Here is a 23,828-nt window from a genome sequence, read left to right as displayed (position 1 = left end):
TGAGATGACGTGTTTGAAGGCTCCATAAACTCAGGTTTTGTTAGAACTAGATGCAGAATCAGCTCCGAAGTCGGTCGACTTCAGGGGTAAGATTGAGATGGGTGGCACAACCCCACACCAGTTCAGGCGAATGCTAGTGGAGTGAGGGAGCGGAATCCGTCTTTTACTTCTAGTGTCCTTGATGCTCCACAGGTCCTGCACGGAGCCTGTATGTTGCACAGACACAGATGATGCAGTGACGGAGAGGGGGATGAAGTCGGCCCAGTTGATGTCCAGCGAAGTCCAGAGTGTCCAGACAATTGAAGGTCAGTGGTTTCTTGTTCAGAATCTTGTCCACGTCACATCTAAGGTCCTACAGCCATGTAAACCCTTATCTATCCACAGGAGAGGGTTGGACATTTCAAATCTAAGGTCATACAGCCAGGTAAGCCCTTATGTATCCTCGGAGAGGGTTGGACGGATTCAGGGGACTCTCCTAGGGGAGGGTCAAGACAGAGGGGAGATTACTCCCATGTCCTTTGTCCAGGTTCGTGCCAGAGCAGGAGCCAACGGCTCCCAGAACAGGTTTGAACTGGACTATGCACAGTGACACCAAGTGTGCCCCAGATGCAGACTTTCAGGCACTTTGGAAGTGCACCCACCCGTCCCCAATACACTAAATCCTGTCTGGGAGGTGGTCACACCTCCCTGTGACAGGATGCCTATTATTCTGCCTTTCCCTGCTTGAGCTTGGCTCAGCAGCAGGATGGCAGAAATGTGCCTCTGGTCGGCAGCAACCATTTTGAGTTGTCCAGGTCGAGAAGGCTGGTACCGGGAAGACCAGTGACCCCACGAAGCTCACTTCAGAAGGGTGAAATCATACCACCCACACCGGTTACCGGTGTGGAGGTATGATTCCAGGGTGTTTGAAACCAAACACGACATGGCATTTACCGCGAGGATATAATGCACCTCTACCATATGTCTGGCTGCGTCACAGACAGCCCGGGAGAATGGTCTCCGAAGGCTGCAGATGGGCTCTGCTCATGCAGGGGCACCCTCTCACAGAAAACCCAGCACCCTGCCTTCAGGATTGTCAAGGCCTGCTATAGGGGTGACTTATATGTTTTAAGTGTAGTGACCTATAGATATAGTAAACCTATATCTAAAGTAAGTGGTGCAGGCACCAGCTTACACTGGCTGCAATGGCAGGCCTGTACTTCCATTTTGCATGGCCTTTCGTGGGTGGCATAATCCATGATTCAGCCCATGGGAGGCCTCTGGGGTACCTATGCCCTGGGTACATGTGTACCATATACTATGAACTGACAAGGGTGCCCCAGTATCCAATCTGGAGTGTACCTAAGTACATGCATGACATTTTAAGGAGAAAGCAGATAGACTGGGGTCCTGATTAGCAGGATCCCAGTCAGACTAGTAAAAAACAATGTAACATCAAGCAAAAAGTGGGGGTAACCATAAGAAGCAGAACCTACTTTCCCACACAAAGTACACCTGAAAAGTTTACGGGTCCAGTCTGAAGCCAGAGCAAAAAGCATACGGCGAGGAATCTGCCTCAGAAAGAAAAGAATCCAGAGTAGCATGCAGTGTTGGCTGACAAGGGGTTAGTTACCAGGGTTAAGGAAGGGCTAGAGTACTATTTCTCTAAGCCAGGGAGAAAGAAACTCCAGCCCTGCCAAGTACTACGCTTAAAGGGTTCGAATAACACATTTTAGTGCTGTTGTCTGCATCACCACACTAAAATGCATTAGTCTCGCATCTACAGAGCTCCTCTACACTTTGGGGGTCAATGACATTGATCACTTGCAACCATATCTCAGGTTTTTGTACAACGTCCGACATAGGTTTGTTTTAACTCGGTTTAGATTGGATATATTCCATCACTTGACCAGCTTTCCAACTACAAACGACTGGTCTGCGACACTAGCAAAATGCGCTTGTGATAATTTGGCATACCAAAGTAGGATGCATATTGTTTTCTTATGTTAATTTTATAAAGCTTTGAGGAAGAGTTTAATATCACTTATGTTGAGAGAAGAAAATTGTGTACAATGTCATCCTGCATTCTTGTTTCTGCAATATTTACCTACTCCACCTATTTGCAGTATCATGGCACTTTACTTATGAGCGGTGCAAATTTGCAGGAAGCCCTTGAATTTCTTTAATGATTTTGTAATGATTAGATGAAAGTCCACCATTTGCGCTGTTTGCGATGGTTGACTATAATGTGATCCTTAGCAAATTTGTTTTTTATGTCTTTTTATGATACTTTGTATTGTGTTTGTATACTTTTATGATATTAACAAAAAAGTTGAATAAAGCTTATTTTGACTTTGAGTCGTACTTACAAATAAAGGGTAAGTAAGTATAAAGTTTACATTGTCTAGTTGTGAAAAGAAAGTAGGCCTAAATTAAAACTGTAAGGCATCATCTGCATATTTTCAGGAAAGTATTAAATAGCCAGTAGCCAAGTCACCTCCGGGAACATGCTTTAATTTTTGGAAGAATAAGCTGATCCCAACAGAAGCTTTTTCTTTGTTTTCACTTATATGGGGACATCACAGTTTCACTTGAGTGTCATGAAGCTCCAGGACCAGTTCTCTGATGTGCCATGAGTATTAACACCTTTGGAAATTTGGATGTTTGGCAATGTCTTAAAGTGACTGAGATCGAGACCATAGTTCAGGAAGGAGATTCCAGATAGTTTCTTGAAATGTTGAACTTTGATCACACTGCGGTTAGTATGCAGAGAGCCCGGACTACTTTAATAACTTGGGCAAATGAGAGAAGATTGAAGATCACATATGAAAGACATTTAAAGCATATTACTGATGGTGCGTTTGTGGCTTCTCAACCGCCTGGACGCCCGAGAACTGGGGTGCTTTTCAGTGTCCAGTGATTCCTGGAGCTCGCAAGACACCATATGAAGCCAAAGGCTTCGGGCTAGGGGAGTTTCTCATCTGGGGCTGCTTCCTCTTGTGCTCCTGGACTCTGCCGCTCCTTCTCTCTTCAATTCCAAAACTGCTATCACCTGCCTGAGGGTATGTAGCTGCTTTTTAAAGCTGCTTCACACCTAGGGCCCGATGTAGGTAATTCAGATTTACCGACTCTTAAATACCGAATCATACCGATTCGGTATTTAAGAGTCGGTAAATCTGAAGCAGGCAGATGTAGGTGATAAATTACCGAATCTGTACGAGTCGGTATTTACCGAATCGGTAAATACCGAATTGCTATTTCCCATTGATTCCTATGGGCCTTGAAGCCCATAGGAATCAATGGGAAATACCAAATCGGTATTTACCGATTCGGTAAATACCGAATCCTGCAAGGGTGCAGGGGGTGTCACTTTGACACCCTCTAGCACCCCAATTCCAGGCTTGTGTGTCATGTAGCACACATACATGCCCTAAGGGCATGTCTGTGTGTCACATGGCACAGGTGTCCATGCACAGATGTGCATGCACACCTGTATTCGATATTTTACCACCCAATAGGATTGGGTGGTAAAATACCGAATTCTGAAGGCCTGTAGCACTGTAAACAGTGCTACCTACATGTGGAATTTACAGAATCGGTAAAATTACCGATTCGGTATTTTACAGAATCGGTAAATGTACTGATTCGGTAAATTTACCGATTGTGTAAAATATTGGCCCCTACATCTCAATCACCAAATACCGGTCGGTAACGGCCGAATTCGGCCGTTACCGACCGGTATTTGGTGACCTACATCGGGCCCTTAGTCTATATCAGGGTTTGCCCTTTTTTCTTTTCTCCTTCCTTCCATCATAGCTGTCCCTCCCTTGATTTCTTCCTGACTTTCCCAATCTATTATTTTTCCTTTCATGCAGTGGTTGATGTCATTTAATTTTCCTGTTCTTTTACTAGTTAAAGGCCTCAGTCTGGTTGGAGGCTGAGTCGCAACAAAGCTTATGTTCTTTCACATGTTTCATCCCTCCCTCCACTTGCTGATCCTGACTCTTTGCTTTTGGGACTTCTTTGTCTGGATTTCTGACTCATGGTTTTCTCTAACCCTGTGAAGACTTCATCAGTAAGGTGTTTTTTACGCCATTGGCTTTTTCCTCCAGAGAAGGTGCAGCTTCTCAAGGGTAATTACCTATCACATATTCCATTGTATGGTCACATCATGGCTTTCGAAAACAGTTTTATCAGTAGAAGACCCAGTTCTGGATTAGGTGTACATGTACAGCCCTGAAAACTGAATGCAAGACATGCATTCCATCTGCTTAACAACTCCGTGGTTGATGCACAGTTACCAGCTGAAGCCACTGCCGACATGGAGAAATATTTGTTCATGATTAGGACAGAGATGGATTTAGGGATAAGATCGTGGTCTGGATGTGTTTATTGTACTGAGATTCTATGTCTGCAAGTGGGCATGTTATATCAGATCCATTGCCAGTACAGAGGGAGAAAGGATAGGGTGCTCCCCACCTGGTGGACTCCAGTTGCCTATAGCAATACAGTCCTAACTAAAGGTGTCTAAATGGGAGGGGTTTCCGGGATTTCTGGATGATTACTCATACATAATTAAACTTAAGAGGACAATGTGCTGCTATATCACAGGGATACATCTGTTGTTCTCAAAGCGGTTATAGACATATTGACAGACTTTCCATAGTGTCGCAGGTGAACAAAAAAATAAGCGATGTTTGTCCTCATTCCTTCATTTAGTAAATGCACATGATCTATGCATCCTATTCCCTAGACTAGAAACTGAAACCTTATGATACTTGGAGGTCCAGTAAGTGATAGAAAAATTATTAAAACATTACATATGACCCAACGGTCAATTGCCTTCTGGTAGAGTATGCCCTTTTCAGTACTAGGTAGAATAGTACATTTGACAATGATGGTGTTACCACATTTCTTATATTTCCTTACTAATATACTTGTGATACTGCCCCAACAAACCTATAAAACTCTTAACTTCTCCGAGGTAATCTATGGTGGTGGCTGAAAACCAAGGGGTATTTATGAAACTCCTAGCGGCCCAGGATTATGAATCTTACCACCTGTCAACAAAATTACATTGACTGGCTAGGTGTTTTGATATACCAGATGCAGTGGACTCTCACTTCGTGCAGTATTCGATGTGTGGAGCATCGCTTTTGGAATGCCAGTTTCAGAAACACAGCAAAACTAGATTGATGAACACTGATTGAAATTGCTGGAGACACGCATGAAATCTGAAACTGACATATCATTGTGGAGTTATCCCAAATTTAACCAATTGATAAGAATCACTAACACTACAGTGTGGACAGTGTCAGGTGTTTTGAGGTTGAGAGAGTTCTTTGATGGTGGCAAACTGCATACAGTAGACAAGCATACCCCTTACAAAAGAAGCAATTCTTAACCAATAGTTGATTCACCAGGCCAGTCTGAGAAACCTGGGATGCCGTTGATCCCCAAACATGTGAGGTGTTGTATGTGCATCTTACCCTGGGCAAGGAAAGGATGGTTTTGGTAATATATCAGGCCACACAGGGAATGATCAGAGTTACACTGGAACTACTGAGAGATGTATGTGTGGGAGTCCTTGGGAGGGAGTTGATATATGGACCCAAAGTTTTGAACTTTGCATTCCCCACAGGAGTGTTGAGGTATGCTAGATTTACATGATAAAATCCTGCAAAAAAACGTGTCTGACTGTAATTACATAGGATCTATCTTGTGGTACCAAATACCTGCTCAAAATGTGATGCAGGGATGTGGTTTTCTTCCACATGCTATGGCATGCCCATTTATGGACCTAGTCAAAACACTTACAGGTATGTCTCATATTTGTATGTACAACACATACCTGCATGCCCTGATGGTAAGACCAAAGATAAAAATAGGAGTGCATGTTAGTTGACTTGGCTGTCATATTGTCTAGGAGGCAGATAGCCATGGCATGGAAGTTCTGAATATGCTCACACATGGCTACCAAATTAAATAAATGGACCAAGGCTGAAAACAGAGCTCTTTCTGAACACTGAACAACAGAAACAAAAACCTGGTGGGCTGACATAATCTGGGACACACTCTTATCTGCACTAGCAGAGAAAACTCCTGAGAAACCCCTTAAACTGGAGGCTAAAAGAACGTAACCACACTAATCATAAGCTCTGAGATAAAAGGTACCACAGTTGAAATGGCCAGATGCCTCACACATGGCTGGGTTCCTTAGAGCACACATCTGAAGCATGTTTTTGGGAGGGTGGCAACGTTCACACATGGCAGTGCAAATATAGACATTCATTAATGCCTCAAGGACCACAGTCTGCTGAGCACATACTGAAGATACCAAACTTCCTCACTGAAAACATGGCTGTTAATTTGGTGGATTATTTTCCCTTAGTGGGGTCATGCACCAACCATCACCCCAATCTGCGAAGTAGGTTTTTGGGTGCCCCCGTAGGAAGCCATATCTGATCCTAATACGGGCTTGTTGACCTGCTCAAGTCTTTTTAAATCCCCTATAATTTCCCTGCAAATACTCTCATATTTACTCGCTGAACCTGACTCTAAAATGGTGCCCGCAATAGTATTTTCGCAGGTAAGGGTAGATGTAACTTCTGCCAAGAGGGTCCTGATGTTCTTCCAGGATTAATCACATAGCGAATTTAACTAACCTTAGAACTTGTGGCAACTTGAACTAGCTACTGAGTCATGGAGACTAACAGACTCGACATGCCTGACTTTAAAATGGCTGCCAAACCACATTCCTTCTCCTATCCTGACATCCTCGCCAGCTCCCACCTTCCGTCTTTGGATTCTAGCCTTTTGATCAACTCCTGATCCTCACTTTATTCTGGCGGAGCCCGAAACGCATACATGGCCGATTCCTGGTGGAGCTGCTCCGACAGTTATAGGAGAGATTGGCTCTAGCACACCGCTATGGTCGTCACCTACCCAGCCGGTCTTTGGACATTTGCCTTGTTTTCTTCCCCGCTGCTGTCTCTTTCCTGTGGATTACTAGCCTTCCCTGATCTTTCTGATCCTGATTTTTGTGTTCGTTAAACCACTCCTGTATAGTATATTTATTCATTCTGAAACTTTTGCAACTTGTAACACGCTGTTCCCTTATGTAAAGCGCTCTGATTCCTCCGGGTCTAGCCAGCACTATATAAAACTCAAATAAATAAATTAAATAAATTAAATAGTGCATTAGTGCATGCTCTGTTTTCAGAAAACACCCTCTCCCCCATACCAAGTATTTACGCCATTACACCAAATAGCCTACTTGCAAAACGTAACAGCTACTGCTAAAGAATAACAGAATACAATTGGTCCTCAATCTTCAAAAGGAAAAGGTATATATTAAAGATTCTTCTTAAAACGACAGGCACAAAAAAGGATTTCAGTCTCACTCTAGACCTACATATAGCCAACAAAAAGGTAAGGTTAGAGAAATTCAGAATGGTAGCATTATATCAAATCTTGCCACAAGTGAAGACAGGAGACTGAATGTGTGCAGTAGATCTACAGGATGTGTCTGTTTGTTTTCTGATTGAGAAAACACACTTACAATTAAGTGTCCTTCCATTTGGTGCTCCTCTGACCGTCCCCAAATGCGTGGTGATGGTAGCAGTCCACTTGCAATGAAAGAGCCTATAAATATATATATATATATATATATATATATATATATATATATATATATATATATATATATATACACATATATATATATATTCACTGAAAAAACCATAGGTTTCACACCAGTTATATGTAGGAAATAGCATTTAAAAAACCTATTAAATTCACTGAAAAAACCATAGGTTTCACACAAGTTACAGTAAGCTGGAAATTTTACTCGCATAAAACCATTGAAATTCCCACGTTATAGTTAGTTGGACTCACTATAACTTGCGCGTGCAATGCACTGCTGATGACGTCACATATTACATCACTCATGACATGGTCAGTGACATCACTCATGACATCACTGATGACACCATCCAGTGAATGTGTCTCTTTTTAAAAAATAAATATGTGTTATATATGTATATATAAAAGTTGATGGAAGAATAAATGTTTAAATAAGTGTTTACATGGATGTTTTGTTTTTTTAATTGATTGGTTAACTGGTTTATTAAGTGTATCTTAGTGAATACATATATTAGAGACTAATGTTTAAATATTCAAATATATGTATTAGTGTTTCACTTTGTGTATAAGTGCCTGCATGGGTTGGTGAGTTGCTACATGTGTATGTATATGGGTTATTAGATGTTTTTTTTAATATCAGTATGAGGGTTTGTATGGTTTGGTGGGGGTATTACTGAGCACATAGATGCATGAATGACTGACTCTCTCTTTGTATGTGTTTTGAAGACAGCATATGTGCAGGACTGTATGGGTGGATGAGTGTGTATATGTGTGTGTTAGTGAGTGAATGACTGTCTCACTAGTGTGTTTATCAGTAACTACATATGTTTTAATCTAGTATATGTGAAGATTGATCTATATAAGTGAGTATATGTGAGAGTGAGGAATTGTAAGAGTTCCTGTTTAAATTAGTATGTGTTTCTATAAGTGATTGTTTAAGAGAGTAAGTATGTGTAAGTTTCCTTAGAAGTAAAGTGGTAGTGTGTGTGTAGCTGTATATGCAAATAAATGGATGTTCAATAGTTTATTTGCATATGTGAGTATGTGTGAGAGTATCTTTAGGATGACTGTCGGTGTGTAAGAGGATGTATAGGTGTATCACTTCATATGAAGAGTGAGTATATGTATGAGTGACTATATAGAACTGTTGGTGAATGAGTGCATGAGTATGTAGATGGTGGTATAATTGAATTGGTTGTTGTAACTGGTATGGCTATCTCCATTTTTTTGAAAATGTTAGTTTTTATTTTTGAATATGTGTTTCAAGGGTTACATTTCAGTGAAAGGAGGTCTGTCACTCTGTCACAAGGATGGTGTCATCAGTGACGTCATGAGTGATGTCACTGACCATGTCATGAGTGATGTAATATGTGACGTCATCAGCAGTGCATTGCACGCGCAAGTTATAGTGAGTCCAACTAACTATAACGTGGGAATTTCAATGGTTTTATGCGAGTAAAATTTCCAGCTACTATAACTGGTGTGAAACCTATGGTTTTTTCAGTGAATTTCATAGGTTTTTTAAATGCTAATACCTAACTATAACAGGTGTGAAACCTATGTTTTTTTCAGTGAATTTCATAGGTTTTGTAAATGCTAATTCCTAACTATATATAGGGCCTCAAACCTATGAAATGTAATATTTTTTATAATGAATCCTATATTGTATATTTATATAATACTATTTTTTAAAAAAAATTTTGCCATGGAGCGCTCCCGGGGCGCGTACCGGGGAGCGCCCCGGTCAGCGCAATTTTGCGGTGCGCCCCGGGGCGCGTACCGGGGAGCGTCCCGTTTTCGCTATTGCCGCGAACGAAAAGATAATCGTGACGTATCGCGTAGCCGCGTCCGCGTGGTACGCACGGCCTAAGCGCACCCGGAAGCACTCGAGCGCATACGATCGCGCAACGTAAGCATCCGACGCGCTTACGCGACGCGCCCCGGGGCGTGCCTCCGGGCGCGCCCGGGGTCGCGTACCGTAAGCGCGTCGGGTCATGTGACCTGAAAATAACACTTTTGATTGGTGCAGAACAGTTTTGGTTTCCAAATGATGAAAGCCCGGGTCATGTGACCTGAAAATAACACTTTTCATTGGTCCAGGACATTTTTTTTTCCAAATGATGAAAGCCCCCACCTTTTTTCCTTATTCTGACTTTGTCCTTTGACTGAGGAAGACCTGTTTGGAAATCTGTGACTAATATTTTGTACTTTAAAATGGCTACAGTAGCAGCAGCAGCTGGAGCATCTGCACCACCACCACCACCACCACCAGCAAGAGGACCACCACAACATCACATTGGTGGTCAAGAAGAAGAAGAGGAGGAGGAGGAGGGGAGTAGGACATTTCTGCCAGAAGACAATACCCCATATAGGCCAAAGCAGCACATTGTATGGGAGTTTTTTTCCATCCCTGAGGACAAGAAGAAAGTGAATGCGCCAAAGGTGACTTGTAAAATCTGTGGTTCTGAACTTTCAAGAGGGAACCCTAATAAGAAATATTCATTTGGCAATAACACCATGATTCGGCACATGCAGCGCAAGCATCCCAACAACTATGCTGCGGCAGAGGTGAGAGAACTGGCCAGTAACCCTCCCCAATCTTCACCCAGCACCTCCAAAAGAAAGCAACCCACTCCATCGGGACCAGAGACAAGGGAGATGGTCCCAAACATACAACCACAGTTTGGTGAATTCAAGATCACTTGTATTTTTTGTGGTAAGACCATCACCTATGGTGAGCAGAGCATAAAGCTCATCAACCGTGCTGGTGACAACCACAATTGCCCCAAAAAACCATCATTTTTTCCTTATTTTTTTTTGCTCCAGTTGAGCCGTTTACTATTCCCTGTTTTTTGTTTCTCCCCATAAAAATAACCCAAAAAAATATAAAATAGTTCATAAAAGCCAAAAAAAGTACAAAATGTTCAAAAAAACATGTAAAAAAATATAAAACAACAAAAAGAAGAAAAAAAACAGTTCTTTTTAGAACTACCTCCAATTTATAAAAAAGGCTACATTTAAAAAAAAATCCGTCATTCTTTTTTCCCCATGGTACGCTCCCCGGTGCGCGTACCGGGCGCTCCCCCCGCACAAATCGAATTTTTTAAATTTTTTATTTTTGTCCCGCGGGGCCCTTTTATATCCCCCACATCAAACCTAGGGGGTCAGGGGGAGTCTACTCTGCCCCCTTATGGTCATTTCCCCCTTTGTTTTTGCCACCTCTTGTGTCTCGATCCTACCGAGACACAAGATGGCGGCCGCTCCGGACTGTTTCGAATGTTTACAGACACCCGAGAGCCAATCAGCTTTCCGCTCGCGAACTCGCGTAGCGCGCTGGTACGCGCCCCGGTGCGCGTACCGGGGCGCGCTTATAGATATATATATTTTTTTTAACCTAAATTACTCAAAATCCTCTGGAGCACATATCTTGAGACATAGCAAAGGCACATCGGGCTACCAGTCCCTACAATTTTGCCAAGTTTCGTGGGAATCCATTCAGCCGTTCGGGCTAAAAGTGAGTCCAACCGCCCTATGGAAATTAACATGGGGAAAACACGTTTTGGGACCTCCCTTTTATCTCGGCCCCGCTTGACAAATCACCCCCAAACTTTCAGGGAAGGAGCAGAGCGGAGCGGGCCATCTTCTTTGAGAAATTTGCGAAGATTCGTCTACCGGCGCCAAAGTTATTCCCAATAGAATGTTGCGGATTTACAGTAGGTAATATATATATATATATATATATATATATATATATATTCCCACGTTATAGTTAGTTGGACTCACTATAACTTGCTCGTCTGCAATGCACTGCTGATGACGTCACATATTACATCACTCATGACAGTGTTTTAAAAAAAAAAATTGATTGGTTAACTGGCTTATTAAGTGTATCTTAGTGAATACATACATTAGCGAGTAATGTTTAAATATTTAAATATATGAATGAGTGATGTAATATGTGACGTCATCAGCAGTGCATTGCAGACGTGCAAGTTATAGTGAGTCCAACTAACTATAACGTGGGAATTTCAATGGTTTTATGCGAGTAAAATTTCCAGCTAACTATAACTGGTGTGAAACCTATGGTTTTTTCAGTGAATTTCAAAGGTTTTTTAAATGCTAATTCCTAACTATAACTGGTGTGTAACCTATGGTTTTTTCAGTGAATATATATATATATATATATATATATATAAAATTTCTATGGCAAAATGAAACCCCTCATTTTGTTCCTTTTCAAATTAAATGTATTAAGTGTTACCACTTTATTCCAATCAAGATGACTTCAGGTGTGCCATACTTTTGTCATAAGTAAGACTGTTAGCGTTCTAGTTGTTCTTTAGAACACTTTGGGACATTCTGTCATTGGGCTATAGTTGGGCTACATCTGGCTGATATTTGGGCTACAATTGGGCTCTTTTGTCTCTGGTGGCCATCTTGGGAGACTGCATATCATAATTTTTTTAATGAAATATAAGAGGATTTGAGAAGTTCCTCAAAATGTGCCCTAATTTTTCTTTCTTCAGCACTAATCATAATTTCTATGGCAAAATGAACCCCCTCATTTTGTTCCTTTGCAAATTAAATGTTTTAAGTGTTAACACTTTATTCCAATCAAGATGACTTCAGGTGTGCCATACTTTTGTCATAAGTAAGACTGTTAGCGCTCTAGTTGTTCTTTAGAACACTCTGGGACATTCTGTCATTGGGCTATAGTTGGGCTACATCTGGCTGATATTTGGGCTACATGTGTTTTTTTTGTCTCTGGTGGCCATCTTTGGGCTACATTGGGCTACATTGGGCTACATTTGGGCTCTAACATATATATAGCCCAATGTAGCCCAATATATTTTTTTTCAAAGTTAATTTTCGTAAAAACCACTGGAGCATATATCTTGAGACATAGCAAAGGCACATTGGGGTACCAGTCCCTACAATTTTGCCAATTTTGGTGGAAATCCATTCAGCCGTTCGGGCTAAAAGTGAGTCCAACCGCCCTATGGAAATTAACATGGGGACTACATGTTTTGGGACCCCCCTTTTATCTCGGCCCCCGCTTGACGAATCCCCCCCCAAACTTTCAGGGAAGGACCGGAGCGCCACGAGGCAAAGTTAAGGAAAATTTCAGGAAGAGTCCTCAACCGGCGCCAAAGTTATTCCCAATAGAATGTTGCGATTTCCCTATGGAAAACAATCCTAACTATAACTACCTACTGGCGACCGCCAGTAGGTAATATATATATAATGTACATCTACTCAAAGATATCTAGACCACAATGCCTTGATCAATTAACAAAAATAACACTAACTCTGGTTGAAACCCTGACTTATTTGGACGCGATCTTAGGCACAAAATAGGTGAGAGTGTTTCCTTCAGAGGACAGAGTAGTATCCACCTTCGAAAACTGCCAACTTCTCAAGAGATCCTGAAATCCAACAGTCCATCAAATCTCATTCCTCCTTTCTGCAATGTATTTATACACCACAACTGTACACAATACAATACTTCATTTGAAGCTACTACAACAATGTTTGGGCAAGGAATGGATTCAGAAGGAGAACCCCTGGGGATGAAAAGCTCAACTTGCCTGAATCAGTACAGAAGACCCTAGACTGGTGTTGCTGAGCAAGCAATCTAATGCAAGAAGTCCTGTTTCAGCAAGATCTTCCTACACAGACAACGGTAATGGATGACTCATTCTTGGGATGGTGTACTCACCTAGTATGTCTGTCTGGTCATAGTTTATAGACTCTGAAAGAAACTGTATACCACATAATCTTTCTGGAGCTGAGAGCAGTCCACTTAGTTCTAAAGGTATTCCATCCATCTTTGACAGCGGATCAGATCTTAGTGCACACCATAACACCACGATGTTCTACTTAAACAAGCACGATGACACAATGTCGAGACTACTGTTACTGGACACTCTAAATCACATCTGGTAGCAGTTTCTAGCCCGGAACCCTTTTATAAAGGCAGACCATCTTTTGGGGCAGCAAAAGCAAAGGGCAGATTCTTTGAAGAAAATTACAAATAAGTTATAGGTGACAAGGCACTGCAAGATATATTCCTTCTCTAAGGTTTCCTAGATGAACAAGTTACTTACCTTCAGTGAAGATATATCTGTAAGAGACATATATTAGATATAGAATTCTTACCTTAGAATCACTCCCAGGCGGCAGACTGGATCCAGAGAAATTTTTTCATAGTCGTACTCTTGCAGTCAGTAGGTGGTGTCGGTCGACTCCACGATCGTCATCGCGATCGCCGGGATGACGTTGCGGGATCTACTTAGACGCCGTCCTTGCGCAGTGATGTCAGTTCTTTACACGACAATCAACACCAGGAGCACAGAACTATGCAAGACACTGACCACTGGTTCACAAAACGAGAACCCTGAAAGGGAGTCTCTTACTCTAGTAGTCATTTCGCAGAACGAGGAGGGTGAGTGGGGCGGTAAGGAATCTATATCTAATATATGTCTCTTACAGATATATCATTACCGAAGGTAAGTAACTTGTTCATCTGAAAGAGACTATTAGTTATTGATTCCTTACCTTAGCATAGATACCCCAGCAATACCAATCTCGGAGATGGGTCTGCGAACCAAGTTTACACAAGAAAGTCCTGTAGAACTGAACGGTCAAAGAAGCCCTCTCTCTGGACTTGGCTGTCCAGGCAGTAGTGTTTTGTGAACATGGCTGCCTGGCAAATGTCACCGGGGGGACTCCACGTTCCAAAGAAGTAGTGGCCTCCGTCGCCCTGGTGGTGTGGGCGCGCAGTGGCTCCTTTTTTTCCAAGGAATAAGATATTTTAATGCAAAGAACGACCCGTCGAGAGATGGTCCGTGTCTGCACGGCTGACCTTTTTTGGCACCCACATAGCCGACAAAGAGTTGATCATCCACCCCGGAATTGCTTTCTGCGATCCAGAAGAAAAGATAGCACACGTTTTAGATCCAGACGGTGGAGTCTATCTTCCTCCTTGGAAGGGTGATGGGGCGGGAAGAAGGTGGGCAAGGTGATGGTCTGTCCTATGTGGAAAGAGGTAACGACTTTGGGAAGAAAAATAGGTCAAGTTCAAAGACAACCTTGTCTGGATGAACAGCAAGGAAAGGAGCTTTATAAGAAAGAGCCTGAAGATCACTCACCCTGCGAGCAGAGGAGATGGCAACCAGAAAAGCAGTCTTGAGAGTCAAGAGTCTGAGAGGACAATTATGTAATGGCTCCAAAGGAGCACACATAAGGTATGTTAGAACCAGATTCAAGTCCCACTGGGGCATTACGAAGTGAATAGGAGGAAATAGGTGAGTAATGCCCTTAAGAAATCTATTTACAATAGGGGACTTGAAAAGAGAAGGCTGATAAGGAAACCAAAGTAAGGCAGAAATATAGCCTTTGAGGGTGCCCAGAGCTGAGCTCTGCTGGGCCAAAGAAAGAATGAAGAGGAGAAGTTCTGATAGAGGGGCAGAAAGGGGATCCACAGCCTTTGCTGTGCACCATGCCACAAATTTGTTCCATCTACAGGCGTATACCGTTATAGTGGAGAGCTGCCTGGCTGCCAAAATTACATTACAGACTTCGGGAGGAAGGTCGAAAGCTGTCAACTGTTGACGCTCAATCTCCACGCAAGGTGGGGGAGGCTGGACAGGTTCGGGTGGAGGACCGTCCCCTGCTGCTGCAACAGAAGATCCTCCTGAAGAGGCAGTCTGATCGGAGGATAGATGGTCATGTGCAAAAGCTCGGGATACCAGACTCTTTGTGCCCAATCCAGAGCCACATGAATGACTTGGGCCTGGTCGTACTTGATCTTCCTCAGTACTCTTGGTAGAAGTGGTATAGGCGGAAAGGCATATAGAAGACCACAACTCCACTCGCAACGAAAAGCATCGCTGAGCAAGTGCCGCCTTGGAAATTCCAACGCACAGAACTGCTGACATTGCGTGTTCTCTTATGTGGCGAACAGATCTAACCAAGGTTCTTCCCACTGCTGAAAGGGACCTTGCACCACCTCTGAATGAAGACGCCATTCGTGACCCATCATGCCCCTGCGGCTGAGTTTGTCTGCCCTGGCGTTCAGGAAACCTCCCAGGTGTTGATCTACCAGGGACATGCCCTAATGTTCCAGCCATGTCCAAAGGCGAAGAGCCTGTTGACATAGGGCCCAAAACTTGACCCCGCCCTGTTTGTTGCAGTACCACATGGCAGTGTTGCTATCTGTGAACACCTACACTACTCTTCCCCGAACAGAGGGAGGGAATGCCTTCAATGCAAGACGAATCGCCCGGAGCTCCAGAAGGTTGATGTGGAGCCCGGACTCTGCCTGAGACCAGAGGCCTCTGATCTCCACCTCCCCCATGTGGCCGCCCCACCCAGAAGTGATGCATCTGTGCGCCACTGTGAACTCAGATTGGGGAAGGGAGAGGGATCTGCCGTTGACCCAATCCTGGTTCGTTAGCTACCACTGTAATTGGTGTGCAGTGCCCTCTGAGATCTGGACGCAATCAGAAAGATTCCCCTAATGCTGTGCCCACTAGAACTTCTGGTCCCACTGCAGAGCCTGCATATGCCACCTGGCATGATCCACCAGCAGGATGCAAGTAGCCATCAGGCCCAACAGCCCCAGGGTCATTCTGACAGAAACCCGGGATAGAGGCTAAAAGATCGGAATCATAGCCCGCTGTTCGGGAGGATAAGCACGAAACTGTGCTGTATCCAGAGCCGCGCGTATGAAAATGAGCTTCTGAGAGGGAATCAGGTGTGACTTCTACAAGTTGATAGTGAACCCCAGTGAATGCAGGAGGTCCGTCGTGGTCTGGAGATGGGAGAAGACAGCCTGGCACGAATTTGCCTTCAACAGCCAGTCGTTGAGATAGGGAAAGACTGGAACCCCTGATCTGCACAGATGACCTGCAACACCGTTATCACCTTCGTGACCACCCAAGGGGCGCTGGTAAGGTCAAAGGGGAGCACGGTAAACTGAAAATGCTTGTGGCCTTCCGTGAGCCGTAGGTAACCACGGTGGGCAGGCAGGACGGGGATGTGAAAATAGGCGTCCTGCAAGTCCAACGCTACCATCCAGTCTCCAGGGTCGAGGGCAGACAGGACCTGAGCCAATGTCAAAATTTTGAACTTCTCCTTCCATAGGAAGCGGTTGACGTCTCTGAGATCCAAAATAGGATGCAGGCCTTTGTCCTTCTTGTGTAACAGGAAGTTGTGGGAATAACATCCAAAACCTACTTCTGGCACAGGGAGTCGCTCGATAGCTCCCTTGGCCAGAGAGCTGTAACATCCTGACAGAGAAGGGCCAAATGATCCTCTGACATGCGATGGACTGTGGGTGACATGGAGGTAGGGGTAGTTTCGAAGGGGAGGGAGTAGCCCCTTCGGACTATCTGCAAAACCCACCTGTCCGAGGTGATGTTGTGCCAGTGGGGGAGGTTATGGCGAATCCTGCCTCCCACTGGCAACTGGTGGTCCTGAAAAGTTGGAGGCTGCTGCAGAGGGGGCGCTGGTGGACTGGCCCATCCACTGGCCCCCAGACCCATGACGCTGGGTCCCACGTTCCCGGCCGCGCAGAGGCTGGGCAGCTTGTGCAGGCCTGTGGCTCTGGGAGGAATGTGGTGGGGCACCCCTTCTGTAGCCATAAAAAGGGGGCAAAAAGCAGACTGCACGGGGCGAGAGGTGGTAGCGAGGTCCAAGGATCTTGCCGTAGCCCTAGAATCCTTAAAGCGCTCGAGCGCGTTGTCCGCATTGTCGCCAAACAAGCGACAGCCATCAAAGGGCATGTCCCAAAGAGTCGATTGGACATCGCCCGAAAAGCCAGTGGAGCTCAGCCAGGCGCAGTGTCTCAGGGCTACTGACGTTAAAATCGTCCTGCTAGCAAGTCGCCGGTATCCAGCCCACATCGTATGTCAAACTTCCCTACATCTCTACCCTCATCAACTGCACCAGAGAGAACGGCCCTGGCCTCCTCCGGGCATTATGGCAGCCCCTGCATGACTGTGTCCCACACAGAGAGGGTGTAAGGGCCCAAGAGACATATACGGTGTTCAGTGACTGCAGTCCTTAGCTGGCGGAAGAAAACATCTTCTTCCCAAGATGATCCAGCTTCTGGGATTCCCTATCTGGGGGAGCAGTGGGGAACGCGCCTTTGGAAGTTGAGGCTTGGACCACCAAGCTCTCGGGGTAGGGTGTTGGGAGAGGAAAATGGGTCGCCCAGGCGGTGGCCTCCGGCAATTATCCTATCCACAGGAGCAGCTGTGCTGGGCTTGGACCAAGTTCCCAAAAGGATGTCTGTGAGGGCCTCGTTGAACTGCAGCAGGGGCTCCGAAGAGACCACTGTCGGTTGAAGCACCTCGGTCAGGAGGTTGGTCCTGACCGCCACCGAAGGAATCTCAAGGTTCAAGGCCTCAGCCGCCCTACGCAATACCACAGCGTAAGAAGCTCCCTCCTCCGTAGCCAAGGTAGGGGGGAAAGCATGCCAAGGTCTGGAGAGGTGTCCAGACCACTGGCATCACCCAACTCCTCTCACCAGTCTGGTCCATCCAACTGTCTGCCAAAGGGTCAACAGACCCCTCCCAGTCCTCCTCATCCTCTTCTGGCTGCCACTCAGGGCGATAAGGAACACCAGGGTAGAACAGTGGTACAAAAGTACCGGCGTCGGTCGATGCCGGTCCGGCACCGTGTCCAATTCGAGGAGGAGGCCCGGTGGATGCCGGCTGGGGACCCATCAGGCGTTGGAGGGGCGGAGGAGTAGTGAATGGATTTGATGCCAGAGGAGGTGTTGTAAGGTCGACCGGTGCCAATCCGGATCCCGGCCTGGATCCCTGGGAGACCTGCGGCGCCGTGCATCGAAGACCTAGAACCCCCAGCCAAGCCCGGGGGGCCTGAAGGCGCGTTGGCGGAGTTGGGCTGCCCAAAAATGGAATAAGGGACTTCGTAAAAACTAAAAAGTTGGGCGGGGGTCGCTCCGTCTCCCTGGAAGGGAGGAAAGCTCGGAACCGACCCAGTAGGCACTGCGGGCAGAGCCGAAGTACGATGATCTTCCGCATCCCACTCTGCGTTGGCCAACGGACGGAGAGAATGCAGAGAGCGATAGTGCTTCTTTGCCTTCTTTTTGTTCTCCGACTTACCTGAAGACAAAGACTTCAAAGAAAAGTGTTGGTGGTGACGCCACAACGTCCCTTTCGACCAGGAACTTGAGTGGCGCGTAGCTGATTGCCGGGCCTCCAGAAGCTTTCGGGACCACTCCCGCAAAGACTTCGTATTCATGGCCCGACAGTCGGAGCACGTCTTTGGGTCATGGTCGCGCTCCAGGCACCACAGGCACACAAGGTGCGGGTCCATAACCGACAATCATTTGTGACAGGAGTCACAAGGTTTAAAGCCGGTCTGCCGATGTGACATCCCTGTGCACCAGGAGTGAACGACTCGAAAAAGATGTTGACAAAAAGTCAAAAAATGATAGTCAATAATTGACTGAGGTATCGCTCTCTCCAGATCTGCGCTGGCTGGGGCAGAAAGAGAAAGACCTTACGTCAGCACGCAGGGGCGGCGTCTAAGTAGATATTGCAACGCCATCCCGGGGATCACGACGCAGAGACCAATGCAGAGTTGACCTACGCCACCTACTGACACACAGAGGTACTGCTACAAAAAAAATTCTCTGGTTCCAGTCTGACGCCTGGGGGTAATTCTAAGGTAAGGAATCCATAACTAATAGTCTCTTTCAGGTACAGATCTATTTCACATAGCTCTAAATGTAAAATGTTGGAGCTTTGCCTCAAGAAAATGGCAACCAGGATGTCTGGACAATACCCTTTAGCTGAACTGGTTAGTAGCCTTACTGTATGATTTTCCTCTCATTCCTCTAGTGCAAGCAGTGAAGTGAAGGAACTTCAAAGTGACTGTAATACTAATCAACCCCAAATGGCTCAGTTAGTAGAGGTACATGCACCTTCTTCGAATGTCTCTAGCTCCATACACGAGGCCTCTGTGCAAACTGAACCTGCAGACAAAACAGAGCCTAATAAGCCATCTGACTATGACATAATTGAATTTGGCAGCATTACTCTTGAGATCAGATATTATGGACATTTGAATTTGCATAGATATCCTGGTAGAAGAGAAAATAACGTCAAAGAGGAAGAATTACTCTAAGAAATGCAAGAGAGTTTGTATATGGTGTTGACGATAAGGTGCTAATTCTACTGATTTTCAGTAAGAATTATTTTTGACATTTAGTTTACATTTGGATAATGCTAAATTGAAATTCTCCTCTATCAAAGTGCAACTTGTGGCAGTAACAGCATTCAGGACAAGTCACCTTCTTCAGATTTCTCAATGGTAAAAGACATTTCTTGAAGTTTTGAAAAATAGTCTATTCTCCTATAGAAGTTCCTTCTCCTCTCAGGGAGATAAGTGTTGAACTCTTCTGAATTTATATGCAATCCAAACTCATTCACAAGGCTTCATTGCAACATACTTGCCGTAGGGACAGCGCCAGTGAACTGCAACCTCTATTGGCTGTGGAGCCCTATCAACTTTCCTATATTGTTTAGCAACCCAACTACTCCTGCTGAGTGTTCCTTACACTTATTAGATGTCAGGGGGTTTTAAGTTTTTTCCTTTTACAAGACAAAATGGATAAGAAAGTTTAAACAATTACTCCTCCACTCCAGCCTAATAAAGACAGATCTAACTATTTCAAAACAATCCACTTCCCAGACGATTGTATCTCGTAAATGTCTTTGTTAGTGATTGGTGAATAAACCTGTTCTTTACTTGTAGTACTGATTCTGAAGATAAACCTGTCTCATAATTGTAGTCCTGGTTCTGCATTCCAATTATCTTCTTTGAATTCCTGAAAAACCCTCCCACCTCCCTGGATTGTACTCGGCCATGGGGATGAATACCAACAATGTTGGGTTCTTGAGTTTAACTCTACTCATCTGTCAAAAACGGGCTCTGTGAGGCAACTGTCACTACAGTGCATTATGGGTTTGAAAACATCTAGGTTTCTTAAGACTACAGGCAACCTTTGTTTGCACTATGCTAATGTAATGACTATCAGGCCTCCTTTTACTCTCTTTTAAGACACATTTTAGCAGCAGTCTAGGATAAGGATGCTGCTGTATGGTTTTGTTCATAGTATTCTGAGTACAGGAGTGTAAATTTGGAAAACAATTGGCCTTGATGGGCAATTTGGAGTGGGCCTTTTCTAAATTCATGCATCCTCTTTAGAAACAATTTGTGGGGGAAAAAAGTGCTTTGTGGTCCCCGCACACTGCAAGGAATTATTCTAATGTTTATGACTATCAATGAAGATCCTACTATAAACATTTTTGTTGATCTGGAACAGGCGCTGAGAGCATCCATCTATCTTTCACACCAGCTGCACTATAAAGAAGTATGGGCCAGATGTAGGTAAATCATATTTACCGACTCTTAAATACCGAATTTTACCGATTCGGTATTTAAGAGTCGGTAAATATGAAGTACCGAGATGTAGGTAAATCCAGATGTGGATTTACCGATTCTTTAAAAGTCGGTATTTACCGATTCGGTAAATACCGACCGGTAATGCTCCATTCATTCCTATGGGCTTTGAAGCCCATAGGAATGAATGGGGCATTACCGGTCGGTATTTACCGATCGGTAAATACCGATTTTTGGCAAGGGTGCAGGGGGTGTCACTTTGACACCCTCTAGCAACCCAAAAAAAGGTTCGGGGGCCATATGGCAGGCATACCTGCCCTAAGGGCAGGTCTGCCTGTCATATGGCACAGGTGTGCATGCACACATGTGCATGCACACCTGAATCGGTATTTCACCATCAAATTGAATTTGATGGTAAAATACCGATTTCTTAGGCCTTGTGGGACTCATAAGAGTCCCACCTACATATCGATTTTACAGATTCTGTAAATATACCGGTCGGTAAATTTACCGACCGGTATATTTACAGATTCGGTAAAATTACCGATCGGTAAATTTACCGAACGGTAAATTTACCGATTCTGCCCCCTACATCTCAAATTCCTTTTACCGGTCGGTAACGGCCGAATTCGGCCGTTACCGACCGGTAAAACCCTACCTACATCTGGCCCTTTGTCACTTAGGCTTCACTGCAATGCAAGTCTACAGCATCTCTTGTGTTTTCCCTGTACTTTCAGTACCTTGCCTTGTCTGTTGTTGTGCTTTTCACACTATACAAGGACGCTGGGGCCCTTTGGATAGAGGGGCCCACCGAAACGTAATTATTACTATACTTAAGTACCCAACCAGCAGGCAAGGGCTTATTTTCCTTGCTTGCACTAGGGTCCTTGGCATTTGCTTCACCACTGCAGCTACATATGTTTAATCACCAAGTCCTCACCATCTCATTTTACCTTCTAACTATTACCTTGCCCGTGGGTGGGACTATTCAGTGCTTATGACTATTGATGAGGATCCCCTCGAAGAGCAGTACATTTTTCTTCAGTAGCTAAAAATTTAAGAAACATTATCTTGAATTGACATGTTTACATTCAAAACAAAAAATAACAACAACAAACATCTATTCATTTTGAATCAACAGGATTGAGTGACAGCACTAACCAATAGACCAGATTGCTCCTTATTCAGTGAGCGACTCACACACTCATGCAACTCTGCTCATTCCTGTCCCTTGGCTCATCAAATGTATTTAGTACTACTTGCCACAAATTTTGCTCCGCCACTCCTCAAGCTCTATAGTGGCAGTTGAAGGCAGCTATGGAAACTTGTATTCGATTATTCCAGTATATTTACAGGTAGTTTTGAAGGGAAGCTTCTAAACTTTTTTTGTACTTCACAGGTGGGTATACAACCTAGGCACATTATTTTTTCTCTGAAGAAAATGTGGGTTTCATTGAACAAATCATGGAAACCATTGTAACAAACACCAGTCAACAATGTACTCAAATCCTCCTTGGAGACTTCAACCTTCACTGGAATGATCTGAATGATCCAGCTTTAAAACCTTCCTTGACCTTAACCTGACCCAATTTTTTGCCAGGTCCACACACAACAAAGGGTCAACATTAGATCTTATAATTGCGAAGCCCAATTAAATTCAATTGGAATCTATCCTCTCTTGCGATTGGACCGGCCAACACCGCATCACAATCCTCATCAAAGAACCTGTGATAACTAATAAAGCTCAACTAAAGAAACCCAGACTCAGGAAATGGAGCCTGCACAACATCAACCTTAATGAACTGACCTCTCTCAGTCACAACATCTTGCCTCCTCCTGGAGAGAGGCTGGATGCCCATGATCTTACAAATCACTCCACTTGCTCCATGGAGACTGGTTTGGACTTGATCGCTCCATTACAACTAAAAAGAGCGCTCACAAAAGATTCCAAACCTTGATATAATGGTACCCTCAATATAGCAAGACGCAATTTAAGGCTAACTGAAAGATCAGCTCTGTTCCCTGAACACCTCAAGCACCTGAGATCATTGAGGAACAGATACCACAAAAGCATCAGAATATCGGATGCAACCTTCTTCAGAAACCTCCTGGATCAAGCCAGTAATCAACCTTGAACATTTTGGAACTCATAAAAGAACAATCGAACTGCACACCCAATCAGTCCATTGCTGGATCTAGTCCATTACCAAACTGCAAGGAATTCACCTCCTTCTTTCTTACGAAGACAGAAAGCATGAGACATGATCTGCAGATGGCCTTGGAACAACGTCCTCTCCCACCTCAAAACATCCTCGCAGCCTCCTGGACTACTCTTCCCTTGTGTCCCCCTGAGCACTTCCCCAAAAGCAAAGCCTCATGGAACTCTTTCAAAACTTTTGAGGAAAATGCCATTCACAAGATTCTATTAACGCTGAAACTCGATAACCACTTCAAAGACCCTCTACCTCCCAACTTCTTCAAGGAGATCATACCCTCATTACTCCCACTTGGACCAAGATTATTAATGCCTCCCTCCTTCAAAGCGCTATCCCAGACTGCCTAAAGACCAGTCAGGTTTCTCCCATCCTAAAAACAACCTAAAGCTGATCAAACTGACTTAAACAACTTCCCGTCTATCTCCAATATTCCTACCCTGGGAAAGCCCCTTGAAAAATGTGTTCACATACAACTCTGTAACCACATCAACCAAGTCTACCTATTAGACCAATTTCAATCCGGCTTCCGTCCAGGGCACAGCACCGAAT

At 44.4% G+C, this 23,828-nt stretch overlaps 1 protein-coding gene across 7 annotated transcripts in view; it reads right to left on the bottom strand.

Moving 5' to 3' along the window:
* UPF3A (UPF3A regulator of nonsense mediated mRNA decay) overlaps positions 1–23,828 on the bottom strand; it is a 726,694-nt gene that overhangs the window by 371,887 nt on the left and 330,979 nt on the right. The window lies entirely within an intron of this gene.

Source organism: Lissotriton helveticus, chromosome 8 (genome assembly GCF_964261635.1).
Source record: "Lissotriton helveticus chromosome 8, aLisHel1.1, whole genome shotgun sequence".
In the NCBI taxonomy this organism is placed as follows: Eukaryota; Metazoa; Chordata; class Amphibia; order Caudata; family Salamandridae; genus Lissotriton; species Lissotriton helveticus.
The sequence above is the reverse complement of the archived record's forward strand: the minus strand, read 5'-3'. Positions and strand labels throughout refer to the sequence as shown.